Consider the following 15,572-nt stretch of genomic DNA (forward strand, 5'->3'; position numbering starts at 1 on the left):
AGACCTACTTGGTGTGCAGGAATTGGGATTGAGCTCGAGGGGGAGTGTTGAGATATCGAGCTCCACTCATGATATGCCAGGGTGACCGTTGTGCATTTATGTCACCGACTTGTCAGTTGCAGATGCGGTTGGTACATCACCCATGAATAATAGCTAGATGACAGCTATCCTTATCTACTCTAGTTCGTGGCTCAGTTAGTATGCCACCTTAGTTAGTTGAGTTTGGTTTGAGACCCATATATAGGGTTCTTCTATTTCTATGTACTTGAGTTATTTCTGGCTTACACAACTAAGAAGAGAAAAACTGTTTTTCAGCCTCCACCTTTTTGTGTATTCCCCCATTGTGCAAGCAAGAAAGCTATAAGTGAGACTCTTTCCTTCTCTCCCACAATCTTGACATGGACATGGTAGGAGATCTTGACACTTGCAAATCTACCAGTGGGTTTGTCTTTACTTTGGTTGGTAGGGTTATCTCTTGGTGTTTAAGGTTGCAAAAAATTGTGGCACTAAGTACTATAGAGGTTGAATATATTTCAACCACAAAAGATTCTAAGGAAGCTAGAGAAGATTGCTGGAGGAGAGAGAAAAACTACAGGGAGAGAAAGAAAGAGAAAAGAGGTGAGAGAAACATAGGAAATGAAGGAAAACATTAACCATGAAAGTTGGAGGAGAGAGATGAAGCAAGAAAAGACTTGTACTTTATCAAAACTAGGTGCAAAATGATTAGTACCTCCACCTTTTATACTTGCATTGTATGTATCCTATTTTCCATCCTTTACAGATTCAATGTTGAGACTTCAAGCTCATGTGTGTGATCGACAGAGTCTTAGCTATGTCCAATTGTATCAACAAGTGTGGGACATTAAATAAGCTAGTTACTTTAGGTTGTGTGTGAATGGTTTGTAGACCTTAGAGTGGTGTATTCACTTTGATATATGTGTAATAGAATACAATGAAAAATAGAGATGAGCATACGACTCTACTTTGTTGCTTCAACCCTTCTCTCTGTCTCTCTCAACATGGTATCAATGCTATGAATGGGCTTTGTGGTGGATAGCATTTTGGAAGAAGACTTGAAGATTGAAGGCCAAGGATTTTTGTGAATAGCAAGCTACCTGCCATTGTTGTTTTACAAGGTATGTGTTGAAGGTATTTCATCTTGCTTGAAGGAGAGGTTGTCTGGTCTTGTCTGGAGCATTTGGAGGCTTCATTGAGCATACTAGAGAGAGCACTGATCATCAGTGTGATCAAGATTTGCTAAATACACCTCCGAACTGCATCACGTGATTGTGCCTGCTATCCAAATTGTTCCCCATGGCTACAAATCAATAAAGTAATCACTGCTCAAGTGATCTACATCTTGCATACACACTTTGGAAGGTACTTGAAGGTCCTGAGATGGTAATGCATCGATGGAAGCTCAGTTTGAAGGGTATGTACAGGTACACAGACCTGGAATAGAGAATGGACTGTTGTAAAGAGTGAATATACAACATACACTAGATCTTGGTTTGAAGCATTGAAGCTATCTGGCATGCATTCTTGGATACATCCTGGAAGACATATGTATTGTGGATTATGCATTTGAGTTGCAATTTCTTGAAGAAAATACTCAGATCTAGAAGTATATGAGAGGTTGATAATTTTCATAAAACTGTAGACAACAAGCACTCATTGGTCCATAACATTGGTTAGCTTCTGTCAAATGTATGACATGGCATATGTCTTCTGAGTGTCTGGAGAACTGAGATGAGCATTGAATTCTCATGAAATCTGAAGTTTGAAGCTGGAAACAAATGCATTGATATTATCTTGGCTGGTTAAAAATAGGGAATGCATTCTATGACAGTATCTGTCGAAGACAAAGTGTCTATAGTTGTCTATATGGTCATGTATTGAGCCCTACATTTGATGGCACATGTATGAAGTATTTTGAAGACATTTTGGAGCTAGATAAACTTGGTTTGACTGAGTATTGAATGACTGCAATCTACAAGCATGACATTTGACACTTGTACTTGATGTACATGAACTGATTTATGCCCGTATGATTATGTATGGACTCCTGCATGAAATAGCAGATGTTTTGGATGTTTTGAAGCATGTATGACATGTATACATTTCTTTTTTGGTTGTGAAATAACTACTGGTGATTTACAGCTTGCAGATTTCAAACTACATGTATATCTACTGAATGTCATAGAGTTTACAACAGTTACATGATCTATATGTATTGACTAATGTACCTACATCCTATATCACTTGGTTGTGAATGTCTTTGACAAGTTTATGGATTGAAATAAACTGATTTGAACAAAGGTTGATGATGGAAATCGTCATTGCATTGGAAGATTGAAACTCATTAGTTAATAAGCCTTGATTTGCAAGTAGTCAGGCATTGTTTGCAACATGGGAAATCTAGACAGACCAACAATATAACCCAGATAGTTTCCTCATGGAGAATTTCCTAATAGGAAAAGAATATTGGGACTTCGTGACACGTGTTGAAGCTGAACTTGAAATCCCAGAGAGGAATCCTATAGCTGATCAAAGATGAGCACATCGGGCTTGGTTGGAAAGAGCTCGCAGGGTGCTACACTCGTTATCTTCGTGTATCTCGGATGCTATGGAAATGCAGATCATGAATTGCAAGTCACTAGTAGATGCATGGAACATATTGATAAGGTATTATGGCACAACTACTAGTGCCAGTAAGATACAGCTAAAGCATAAATTCAAAAACATGGAAAGAAAAGGCAGATCTATACAGGATCACAGAGATTAAGACTATTGCAGATTAGCTGGCATCCATTGGCACATAGGTTGAGGATGAATAAATGGTTGCAGTGATATTAAATGGTTTGGCATCTGAATATAAGTCATTTGATAGTTCCATCTCTGTGTGAGCTGAAATGACGGATTTCAATGAGCTGATTGCATTGCTTATTCATGAGGAAGTTAAACTTGGCTTGGCTACAGGCTCTAGCATTTCTAAGAGCAAGGATGTTATCTTCTATTCGAATCAACGTGGCCAAGGCAGCCGTGGTAAAGGTTATGGCTCTGGCAGAGGAGGCCAACAAAATGTATCTTATGGTCATAATAACTAGCAGGGTTCAAATGCAAGAGGAGGTGGAAATTTCAGAGGTAGGGGGAGATCTAGCCCTAGAGGCAGAGGCTCTTGGTAGCAATAGTGCCCATCTGACAATCCTAATAAGGATAAGGATTGTCACTATTGTGGAAAATACGGTCATATTGCCAAGGAGGACTGCTAGAGGAAGCAGGGCAATCAAAGAGGCAAACAATGTGAACATTATGCATTGTCCAATTAGGCAGAAGATGCATATGGGGATAGATTGTTTGCCATGCCATATGTGAAAGATAGGGCTGTTGAGAAGTCTCATGATGATGCATTTTGGTACATTGATTCGGGGGCATCGAATCATATGACACCTCATGGTGAGACTGGTTTACAGATATGGTGCTTGAGAAGGATGGCTATGTATGCACAAGGGATGACACACATCATAGCATGGAACATAAAGGCAAAGTACCTTTGGTAATCCATGATGGCAGGAAGAAGAACTTACATGATGTACTACATGTCCCGTCAATTACTAAAAATCTATTGTCTGTGGGTCAGATGATTGAGTAGAATTTGCAGGTTAGGTTTAATAAGTATGGCTGCTTCATTGAGGAGTTTGGTAATGGTTGCAAACTGATTGCTTGAGGTCATAGGAATGGCAAGATATTTACTCTTGATGCCACTTTGCCACATCTGAAATCAACCATGTTTGCCCATGACTTTGGCACAGTTAGAGACTTGGAAATATGGCATAAGAGAGTGGGACATGTTAGTATTTATAGGCTGATGCAGAAGAAACAACTTGTGATAGGTCTACCCAAGTTTCAATATACATATATTAGTCGTGTCTGTGATGCTTACCAGTTTGGTAAACAATCGAGGTTGCCATTTGTTGGGCATGTAAGAAATAATACGCGATCGTTGCAGTTAGTTCACTTTGATGTGTGGGGCCAGCCCATAATGCATCCATGGGAGGCTCCAAGTACTATGTGACATTTATTGATGACTTCAATCACTATACTTAGGTTTATATACTGAAAACAAAGGATGAGGTGTTTGCTGTTTTTCAGTAATTCAAGAAGTAGATTGAAAAGGAATTTGATTGCTATATCTCTTGTTTGAGACTTGACAGTGGTGAGGAATATGTGTCAAATGAGTTTGATAGTTTTTTGGCTAAAAATGGCATACTTACATGTAGCTACACTCTACAGTAGAATGGGGTAGCTGAACGGAAAAACAGGGTCTTAATGGAAGCTGCACATGCAATGATGAATGAGAAGTAGATGCCGCTCTATTATTGGGCTGAGGCTATTATGACAGCAATGTATATCTTGAACATGACTCCAATTGCAGACATTCATGATATGATACCATTTGAGAAGCTGTATGGCTACAAGCCTGATATTAGTCATCACATGAAAGTATTTGGATGTCTTGCTTATGTGCACATACCTGATGAGAAAAGGAAAAAGCTAGATCCGAAAGCACATATATGTGTCTTTATTAGATATTCGCACGAGAAGAAGGCATACAAATGCTATGATCCCTCTACTCGGGATACATTAGTGAGCAGAGATGTCATATTTGATAAGATGGCCTCTTGGTATGCATCACTGGATGCAGTGCCATCGGATATGCCTTCTACACATGTTTCTATAGTTGATTCGCAGCAGTAGAGTACTGCATTGACATGCCATGGATAGGGAGATTGTGGAGCTCTGGCTCACCGTCCACAGACAAGATTATGTCAGTAAGGGGGAGATATGATGTGATGGACAGCAAAAGAAAAGAAAAAGCTTCTAATGATGCATCTGGTGTGATGACATATGATAGGATGACTTTAGGTTATGACTCAACTGACAGTCTAGATAGTGAGCTTGGTATTGCGACAATGTATACGCTTGGCACTAGGTAGAGCAAGTAGATTTCGCCTCATGAGAGAGGGAAATCAAGTAGTGCACCACGGCTTAGACGATCGCAGAGAGTGAGGTACCCTGTGGATAGGCTGACTTACATTGGTTTTTTTGCAAAGCATTTTGCTTATATGACAAAGGTGATAAAGGTCAAAGAGCCTGCTACATTTGCTGAAGCAATGATGGATAAAAATTGGTGCACATGTATGGATGAGGAGATAAATGCTTTGGCTGAAAATAGTACGTGGGATCTTGTGCCACTACTAGAAGGAAAGAAGACCATTGGTTGCAAATGGGTCTACAAGATTAAATACAAGTCGAATGGCAATGTAGAGAGGTACAAACCCAGGCTGGTTGCAAAGGGATATGCCAAGCAGTATGGGTTAGACTATGATGAAACATTAATTCATGTTGCCAAGATGGAAACTATAAGAATAGTGATCGCATTGGCTACTACTAAAGGCTGGAAATTCCAGCAGATGGACGTGAATGATGCTTTCCTCAATGGTGACTTGGAAGAGGATGCTTATATCGATTAGCCCGAAATGTATGTACACCCTGATTTTTAGCATTATGTATGTAAGATGAAAAAAACATTATATGGGCTAAAGTAGGCTTCGAGAGCCTAGCATGCAAGGATCAATAATTACTTGCAGAGTTTGGGATTTATTGTTGGCAAGGCTGATCACAGTCTGTTTACGAAAAAGACAAACAAAGGCTTGGCAGTGCTTGCCATCTATGTTGATGACTTGATAATCACAGGTGATGATGACTTGGGGATACAGCATGTTATGCAGATGCTGAAATCTGAATTTGACATGAAAGACTTAGGTGAACTGAAGTATTTCTTGGGTATTGAGGTGATCAAAGCTGAAAATGGTTTATGGCTGATGTAGAAACACTATGCCATGGAAATGCTAAAGAAATATGGCATGGCTGAATGTAAACCACTAGAAACACCTCTTGATCAAAATGTCAAGTTGGACATTAGCACTGGAGCTGAAATTGATGATGTGACTATGCACAGGGCAGATGGTTGGTAGTCTGATCTACTTGACTATCACTAGGCCCAGACTTGAGTTATGCTATTGGGCTTATAAGTCAATTCATGCAGAAGCCCAGAAAGCCACATTTGGATGCTATTTGGTGGATTATGAGATATGTTAAGTCCATTGTAGATTATGGGCTGTTCTATGTGAAAGATAAGCCCTTGACACTAGTTGGATACACAGATGTTGATTGGGTAGGATGCTCATATGATCGCAGATCTACGAGTGGTTATGCTTTTGGCTTTGGAAGTGGAATGATCAGCTAAAGCAGCAATAAGTAACCTACGACTGCATTGTCTAGTACTGAGGCTAAGTATAGGGGTGTTGCATTGGCAACATGTGAGATTGCATGGCTGCTCAAGCTTATGGCTAATTTGAACATATAGATGGATGCTCTAGTGACCTTGTTATGCGACAATCTCAGTAGTGTACTCCTGGCAATGAATTTGGTATACCATGCTAGGACTAAAAACATTGAGGTACACTACCATTTTATCAAAGAGATGGTTCTTGTAGGGAAAGTAGACTTTATGCATGTGAAGACTGATGAACAGGTTGCAGATATCTTTACCAAGTCTTTGGGTAAAGATAAGTTCAGTTGATTACGACAGCTACTTGGTGTACAGGTTATATCTTGAGCTTGAGGGGGAGTGTTGAGACTTTAAGCTCGTGTGTGAGACCGACAAAGTCTTAGCTGTGTTCAATTGTATCAGCAAGTGTGGTACATTAAATAAATAAGAGTTGGTTACTTTAGGTTGTGTGTGAATGGTCTGTAGACCTTAGAGTGTTGTATTCACTTTGATATATGTGTTATGGAATACAATGAAAAATAGAGATGATCATACGGCTCTACTCTGTTGCTTCAACCCTTCTCTTTGTCTCTCTCAACATTCAAGGCCAAGGATGTCTCCCCCCTTATCAAAAGAATATGGGATTCTTGACAGAAGTTCAAGGATCTACTCACTCTAAAGAATCAAACTAAGGCACTCAATTGGGTCAACAATGATTCGATCTGGTTAGATCCATGTATGTTGTATATACATCTAATAGAGATCTCATCTCAAGTCCATGTTTCTCTTAATTTCAGAGGTGGATGTATGAACAGTTAAGGTCATATTGAAAGATTGATCATCCATGCTAGAGATGTTTGATAATCTTGCTTACCATGTCATGTGTGAAGAAGGTGGATGTGGTAGGGTGTGGGGCATGGGATTGGCAGCAGCAGTACATCATATAACCTCTTTGCATATGAGTTCCAAATCTCTCGATCTGTGTTGGGTGAGGGTCGAGGTGGCTCTCATGATGTGTGCTATGCAATGATTGCATCCCTATTGAATAGATGGTACCAATGCCAATACTATGTTTGATTGTATGCTCACCTCTTATGGCAAGGGTCCTCATTTGTTTGAGGGTGTCTCTTTGTGATATACCCTAGTCCTCTCTCAGTTTGGAGGTGTCTATAGAGATCTCTATACTCCTCATCATACCATCTATTCTTGGCCTTGACCCCAAGCTAAACATGTCCCCTAAGTGTGTAGAGTGTGGAAAGCTCAAAAGGGTGGTTGAATGTAAAATGGAAGTTAGTTTGGGAGGTGCATTTGGCCAAAGAAGCAATGTGATCAAATAGGGCAAGACCATTGTAAGCATGGTGACTATATATGCCAGCTAGCTCATGTGTTAAGTAAAAGGTGGTGTGTTGGGTATGTATAATAGTTGGTGCATGCGCATGTAGTGAATTGGTTATATGGTGAGAGAGAGGTAAGTGTGATCTGCAATAATTAGGTAGGGAGGGATAGTGAAGGATGTGATTAGCTCCACTATCTCAATGGAGCCTAGGACATAATCCATTGTACTAGAGTCAGTGGGTTGAAAATAGGTCAATACTCCAAACCTTGACCACTTCATCCTATTTTGGATAATGATATAATGTTATGAATCTAGCTCAAGAATGGATATTGTGTATTATCTCATCTCATGTTTGATTATATCCTACTTGTGCTAGCATCCTCTACCTCCATCATCTGTAGCCTCCCTACATTGTCAAAGTCATATATGTCACATTGTTTGCTCTATGTCCTATAATTGAAGTCTCCTGCAAGAAGAATATCTCCCAATCCAAAGTAGTGTACAATATCATGTGATAGATCTAGGAATTATGGCTCTCTATTTGCTCCTCCATGTCCCTTGTCCTCTTGTCGTTGTGTATCTTTGTTAGCATACCTCGACTCTTTTGATGGAGAGTAGCATAGGGCAATGTGAGGGCGATGTGTAACATCTCACCTTGTGAGATCTCCACCCTCCCCCCACACACATCAAGCTTTAGGGTCATGTCCCATGATGCATACAAGATTTGGTATCTCGTACCAGATCAGTATTGCAACTTTTTCTGACCCTTGTATAGTGCCATGGTGTCTTGTACTACCCTTATAAGTTTGACTTCCAAGTATATCCTTGGGCTTAGCAATATCCCTAGGCACTAGGTAGACCTCTCTCTAGGCTTTGACACATCTTTGTAATCATGACTTATCTTGCTTCTCCATCACCTCCTCCATCCTCCGTGGATGTATGCAAAAGGAGCCATTGTGGTTCCATACTACCATTCATATCTCATATTTTCCTTCATCTTGACAATTTCACTTGGTCATGCATTGAGTTGTGCTAGTGTAAGTTTATCTATGATCTATAATATGGTTCCCTTGAAACATTTGCTTTAATACTCCACCTTTATCTTCCTTGCTTCCAAACTCCAAGGTGCTTAATTCTTTTGTTTCTTGATGAGTTTTCATGATATCATCCACTTGAACCATTTTTCTTCTAGCATTAGTACTATTTTGGTCTCTAGCTTGTATGTCTCTCCACATCCTTGGTGCTCTTCATCAACTGATTCCTCTTATGTTTCTTTATGCCATCCCTTAGAAAAATTTCCTAAACCTACATGGAATGTAATCTTCTTTGCAATATAACTTCATTAACTATTGAAAAGATGATGTTTGTTATACCTTGTTGATCGGTCTCCTTTCTTGTCTCGATTTCCTTTTGTACTTGTTGTTGTGCCTCTTTCCTTGTTTTGATTTCATATGTATTTTTGCTTGCGCTTTGGTTGTTATCCTTGATTTCATCTTTAATCTTCTTATTGGTTCAACCTCTATTACTAGCTTTCCTTCTAGTTTTGCCAAGCATGTAAGCACTTTGGCAAGTAAGTGGATTTCAAAATGACATTCCTTGCTTCCAAGCTACAAACTCATTGATATAGATATTCCTCCCATCAGCTTGGTTCTTGATTTGGCTTGGGCGGCGATATCAAGTCCATCAAGAAAGTCTTTGGATACATCTGAGAGAGAGAGAGAGAGAGAGAGAGAGAGAGAGAGAGAGAGAGAGAGAGAGAGAGAGAGAGAGAGAGAGAGAGAGAGAGAGAGAGAGAGAGAGAGAGAGAGAGAGAGAGAGAGCACCTTGGGCAAGGCCTTAAGGCTTGCACACATTGACACTACAGACTCACTTTTATAGTGCCACTACTTTAAGTCTAATTGGCTAAAAAATGAGATAGAGTAGGTATACATGCGACAAATTACTAGCTCCATAATTGTGACTTGGGGTGTGCATGTGTGCGTGTGTGAAATCCCTATGATCTACCAAAAATAGTAATAATTTTGATCAAGGGTTGTGATCATTATGATCAAGGGTTTTATTTTTGTCTCCGATATCAAAGCAATTTTTTCCAAGTAACAGAATTTGACAAGTACTACAAAATATGACAGATTCGAGCGGAGGTTGACAACTGTCAGTGTATCAACCACCTTATCATAATGCCAAACTTTTTGCAAAATTGCATCTAGTCCCTTAATAAAGACATGCCCTCCATGAGGGATATAATTTAGGACTTAAAACCATGTACACATGAAACTCAAATCACGATGATAAGATGATGATAATGGTAGCTTAGATTTTGAGTCATAGGAGGAGAATTTTGAGGATTTAGATGATGAGGGTAGGAAGAAGAAAAGGAAAAAGGCTAGAGGTTAGAAGTCTTAATTATAAAATTTGGAGTCAAAAGTAGCAATTTCAAAAAGGAAAAATACTATTAAGTTAGATAAAGAAGATAATGGAGAGGTTGGGCGATATTGGAGTGCTAGTTCAAGCAAATAAGTTTAGTTGTTGTTGTCACCCAAATGTATAGGGTGCTCAACTTACATCTATTATATAGCCACCTGTACAAATGCAAAACTAGTAGTGATTTATTAGGTAATTGCTTAAATTTTTACATAAAGAGGGTTTCAAGGATCCAAGAGGTTTTGCAATAAACTAGCATGGAATCGACTCAATGGTAAGGAGAAGGTCAACAAAGTCACTACCATGTAGTCCAATGACATTTTATGGAACCGTAATGAAAACTTTGGATTAGAGCATAGATTTGAGAGAGCAATGCCATAGTCCTTATGCACCAATCCATTTTGGGTGAGATTTGGTCAATTATACGAGGGACTAATAATATTCTTAGGAGGCGTCCCCAGAGAGGAGCAATGGGCAATTTTAGAGGAAGCACATGTAGGTGTTTCAAGAGGTCAATTTTTAAGGGATATAACAAGTAGAAAAATATTACAATCTAGTCTTTGGTGGGCTACTCCTTTGAGGGATTTGTATCAATTTGTTGAAACGTGTCTATTAAGTGCAAAGTAGGGCAACCACAACCTAGGAATCAAATGAGACATCATCTTGTACAACCTCTTGAGCTCTTTTAGAATAGGAAGATTAATCTCATTGGGCCAATGAAGCCACCTACGAATAACATATAAAACATATTTATTTTGGCGTGCAATAACCACTACACAAAGTGGGGAGAAGCTCAAGCCCTAAAAGATAACAAGGCAAGAGTATTTTGCACTCCAATATCCTGAATAGTTTGGGTACCTATTGAAATAGTAAGATTTAAAGTAAATGCTTCTTAGTCATTGTTGAAATAGCTAAGAAGCATACAATTTTGCATAAGGAATCTACTCTATATCACCCTTAAGCAAATGGTTGAGCAAAAAACTCAAATAACTTATTGGAAGGATGCTCAAGAAATTGTGAAAGATAATGTCACAAATTGGGACAAGAAGCCAATCCAACATTATGGACTCCTAGAGTTGTGCAAAATTGAACTTTCTCTAGAAGATTCTATATAGTGTAGGCTAGATTAACTATTGTAGCTTGAGGAAGATTTGATTATCTTAGCTTATATGTCAAAGGCAGTGCAAAGTAGAAAATTGGCATAGGTGAATTGACATGCTAAAAAATAAAACCTTAAAGAAGGTGATTATGATGTTATCTAAAATTCTAAGTTGTGGGCAAACATCCTAGAAAACTTATATTGTGATATACAAAACCTTAAAAGGTTCTAAAAGATGTAGGATAGGGAACCTTGTTGTAAGAGAATATGTTTGGGAAACCTTGAAGATTGGGTATCTGTTATAACTTCATTTAGTGGTCTAGCTCCTTACTCTATGTTAAACACCCTTTCATAGTCATCATGTTGTGTGCACAAGTACTTAGGGATGTGGTTGATTCTCTCATCCTCTCTAGTAGCTTGCCATTCTTGATTTATGAGTGTATATCAAAGGATGGACATTGCTTTCAAAAGCTCTTCCCCTTGAGAAGACACGTTTAAGTGTGACTCTATATATGGACCAAATGCAGAATTATTAATAAGTTATAACCTTTAGTCTCTATGTTGCTTGTGTGGCTTTTGCCATTCTTTTCTTGCAAGGGTTTTGACTTTTATCCTTTGATTTATGTTTTAGCTCCTTGCTAGTTCAGTTAAGCTCTCAAGGAATAGTGCTACTTTGGTATTAGGACTATTTCATTATCTCTTGTTCCTTATTATTTTTCTACTTAGCATTGGATAATCCAATCAATTAGAGATTTTTATATTTGGGGACATAAGACTTATGAGGTCAAATACCAATACACTTAGGTTCAATCACCCTAGCAAGCATATCATACTACCTTGAATTGAGCCTTAACTATGTGCTAATACCACTTTGTATCAAGTCAAAAAATACATTGGGTAGTTTGATGCTAAGTAATTTCTTTGGACTAAAACTATAAGGCCAAAAACCACTTGGATAGACCATTTGATAATAAGCAAAGAAAATTGCTTTACACTGGAACTATTGGTATGGGGTCTTCAAACCATCTCCTAACTAGTACAGAGACCATCTAGAATGCATTCCTGCTTGCAAGTCAATGGTCCCATCATGGATCAGTTGCACCTTGTGGAGAGGCCTCTCATGGGCCTCTCATCTATAGGCCCAATTCAAACACTCATGAACAGAACCTGTTGGGGTTAAAGGCACCCGTGCCTATGCCGCCCGTGTATTCACTCCATTGACCATACCTACACACTTGTGCAGTGCATGTGGTAGGTGCCCATCACTGTCACTTCATTCTTTATTCTTTCAGTGACTAATAGAATAAAGGAGGTCGATCACACATTGTGGCTGCTGGACATCTTAAGTCTCTCTCTATCTCTCTCTCTCTCGCTCTCTTGCTCCATCTACCATACTCACACCTCCCTTGCTTTTTCTTGCTCATGCTCTCACTCGGGATTCTCCCTTCAACTGGTAATTGAGCCATTGGTTTGAAGAGCTTCTGCTTCAATTTTTCTTTAGCTCGTGAATACCTACAACTCAAGGTTTAATTGCTGCCATGGTTTCTTCCATTCGAGGTGAACATTTGATCTTCTCTACTTTGCAGCTTGTTCTTGCCTCTTACAGCTTGCTCTAGGGCTACAATAGGCCTTGTTCGAGCCTCCAGATTGAGCAAGACAATCAGTAATAGGGTTACATGTCCAATGTGATTTGTGCCTAATGTGCTATCCATTTTCCTAGGTGATTGTACTCCTTCTCCAGCTCTTGTGACCTTAACAATCATCTTAAAGCTCTCGGCATTGGAATTGTGATTGTTGGGCACCATTTGAACTCCCTAACCTTTGTTATCTACTATATACAACAATAGACGTGTCGTACACAACAAGTCTATGAAGGGTTTTTCTTTAGAATTTGAAGCTTGTTTAAGATTTTATCATGCATATTGGTGCTCAGATAATTGGTGGATATTAGGATAATGTCTTGGGTTGCTATTGAATTTGTTTGAGCTTGGATTAACTCAGTTTTAGTGGATTTCTTATTGATGTAATAGAGCGGGTAGCAAGCACAAGTTTGGGATAGTTTATGCCTATCGCTTATCTGATGTTATCCGGGTTATACCATTTGTATGTATTAATTATTGGCACTACCATGACATGACTTGATATGAACTTAATAGCTTTTGAGCTTTGAATTTGAGCTTGGTGACATTTTTATTGACAATGGGTACTTGACATAGTGCTTCTACACTTACATGCTTGAGGATTTACTACATGTATTGCTCTCGAATGTATGGTCTTAATGTAACTTAGCTTTCGGATGCTTATGTCCTTCATGCATTGAGCTTTTTTTTCTCAGTTGGCATTTGGTTTTGTTCTAGTGGGAGTCACTTGAGTTACTTGGCCATCTTATATTCAAGCAGAGCTTTGGATTTATGCAGTTGAGCTTAGTCCATTGAGATGATGGGACTCATTGATATATGTGCATGCTCTCTTTATGCTAATTGGATATGGTTACCTTTTAGTGGGATGATTTGATTCATGTCTTGGATGCTAGCCCTTATCTCACAGTCAATGTGATGTCAATGATGTATACACACTACTTGGCTATGTATTGAGCTTCAGTACCATTGCTTAGTCGGTCATGCATTTGACACTTCTCTTTTATTATTCATGAGTCCTACTACACACATGATGCCCATGCCAATTGGATGTATGGTTTACTGACACATTGAGGTGTGACAGATCTTGGTACCAGTTATCTGCATCAACACTACTAGTTGCTTCTACATATTCCGGTTGTTTCCCTAGATATCTTGAGCAGCAGGAGCTTGGTATTTTGTTTGATTTACTTGGATTCTTATATTGCTGCATTTATTAGAACAATGCTATAATTATAGGTTTATGCATCCTTTATGAGAGAAAATGTTTTGATTTGATAGGAGTTTATTACCGGCACTTAGTGGATAGCCTGCACCTTAGTGCTTCCTTTCGTTTAGACTTTGACTTGGCTATGATTTGGGGTGGATTTGTAGTCATCTACAATAGCTCATCTTCTTGTATTGTGCTTTCATTTGTTAGGCATGATGGTTAGTGGATAAAATGAAAGTTCTATCTTTAACATTCATAAATTAATTGGCACCAAGTATAGCTATTGAAAGGCACATATATGGCAAGTTTTGGTGCCAAAAATGCAAATTAAGCCATTGAGATACAAGACTGTCAAGATCAAATGCTTTGATGCAAAGGATTGGAATGAATTGGATGAGTTATGTAAATCTACAATCATTATGTCACTCTCTCTAAGCAAGTATTCTATAATGTGTAGACTACCTAGACGTTATGGGAGAAGATTCATGATGTCTATGATAAGCGGAGCCTTGCCTCTCAGATGTATTGGTTGAAGCAACTCATGGACCTTCACATGGAGAGAACTTCCATTCCACCTACTTAAATGAGTTTCATTCTATTTTTAACCACTTATCTTTGCGTGGGATTGACTTTAAGGAGAATCTTCCATCATTGTTCTTGGTGGTTATATTGCTTGAATCATGGGACACATTCCTAATGCTATGTGTGCAAATATGCCTAATGATTGGCTAAAATTAGAGAATGTAAAGGGTGCATTGTTGAATGAAGAGGTTAACAAAAAGAATGTTGGTGCTTTTTGTAGCTCTCATGCTTTGATAGTCAACGACAATAATGCTAAGAGTGGTAGTGACCACAATGGAAGAGACTCTAAGAAGTCTCATTCTCAATCACATGGATAGCCTCATAGTAAGTCTCATGGCCATAAGTTTGCATTGACTTGTCATTATTATGGGAAGCATGGTCATATTTGGCCCCAAAGGCATAAAATGTGTGATAACAAGTGCAAGAAAAAGGAAAAGGAAAAAGTGTAGGAAAAGAATGATGATTGCAGCAATGTCCCTAGCAAGTTAGCATCACGATTAAAGAGATTAATGTCATGCAGACTAATTTTGATGATGATTACATACTTGCAGCTTCTTCTCTTGATGTTTCACAATTGATTAATGCCTCGTCCGCCTATCGTCAATGTTTGTTGATTGATTTAGGGGCTTCATTTCATATTATCCCTCATCAAAAGTGATTCCACTTCTATCATAGCATAGGAGGATTTGTCAGATTGAATAATGCCTTGGCATTTTATATTATTGGTATTTGAGATCTACAATTCTAGTTTGCTTTAGGCAGTATCTTTACTTTGCATGATGTATGCCATGCTTCGACTTTGACCAAAAGCCTACTCTTTGCTGATGGTGGTTGTTAGATTATACATGTTACTTTGTATCCTTTGGTGATTCCTCATTGGAAGATTATTCGTGGGAATCTTGTCCTAGCATGAGGTGCCACATCTAGCACTCATTATCTCTTACTTGTATTTG

The sequence above is a fragment of the Lygodium microphyllum genome, chromosome 19, assembly GCF_053477565.2.
Source record: "Lygodium microphyllum isolate KBCC chromosome 19, Lygodium_microphyllum_v1.1.10, whole genome shotgun sequence".
Classification (NCBI taxonomy): Eukaryota; Viridiplantae; Streptophyta; class Polypodiopsida; order Schizaeales; family Lygodiaceae; genus Lygodium; species Lygodium microphyllum.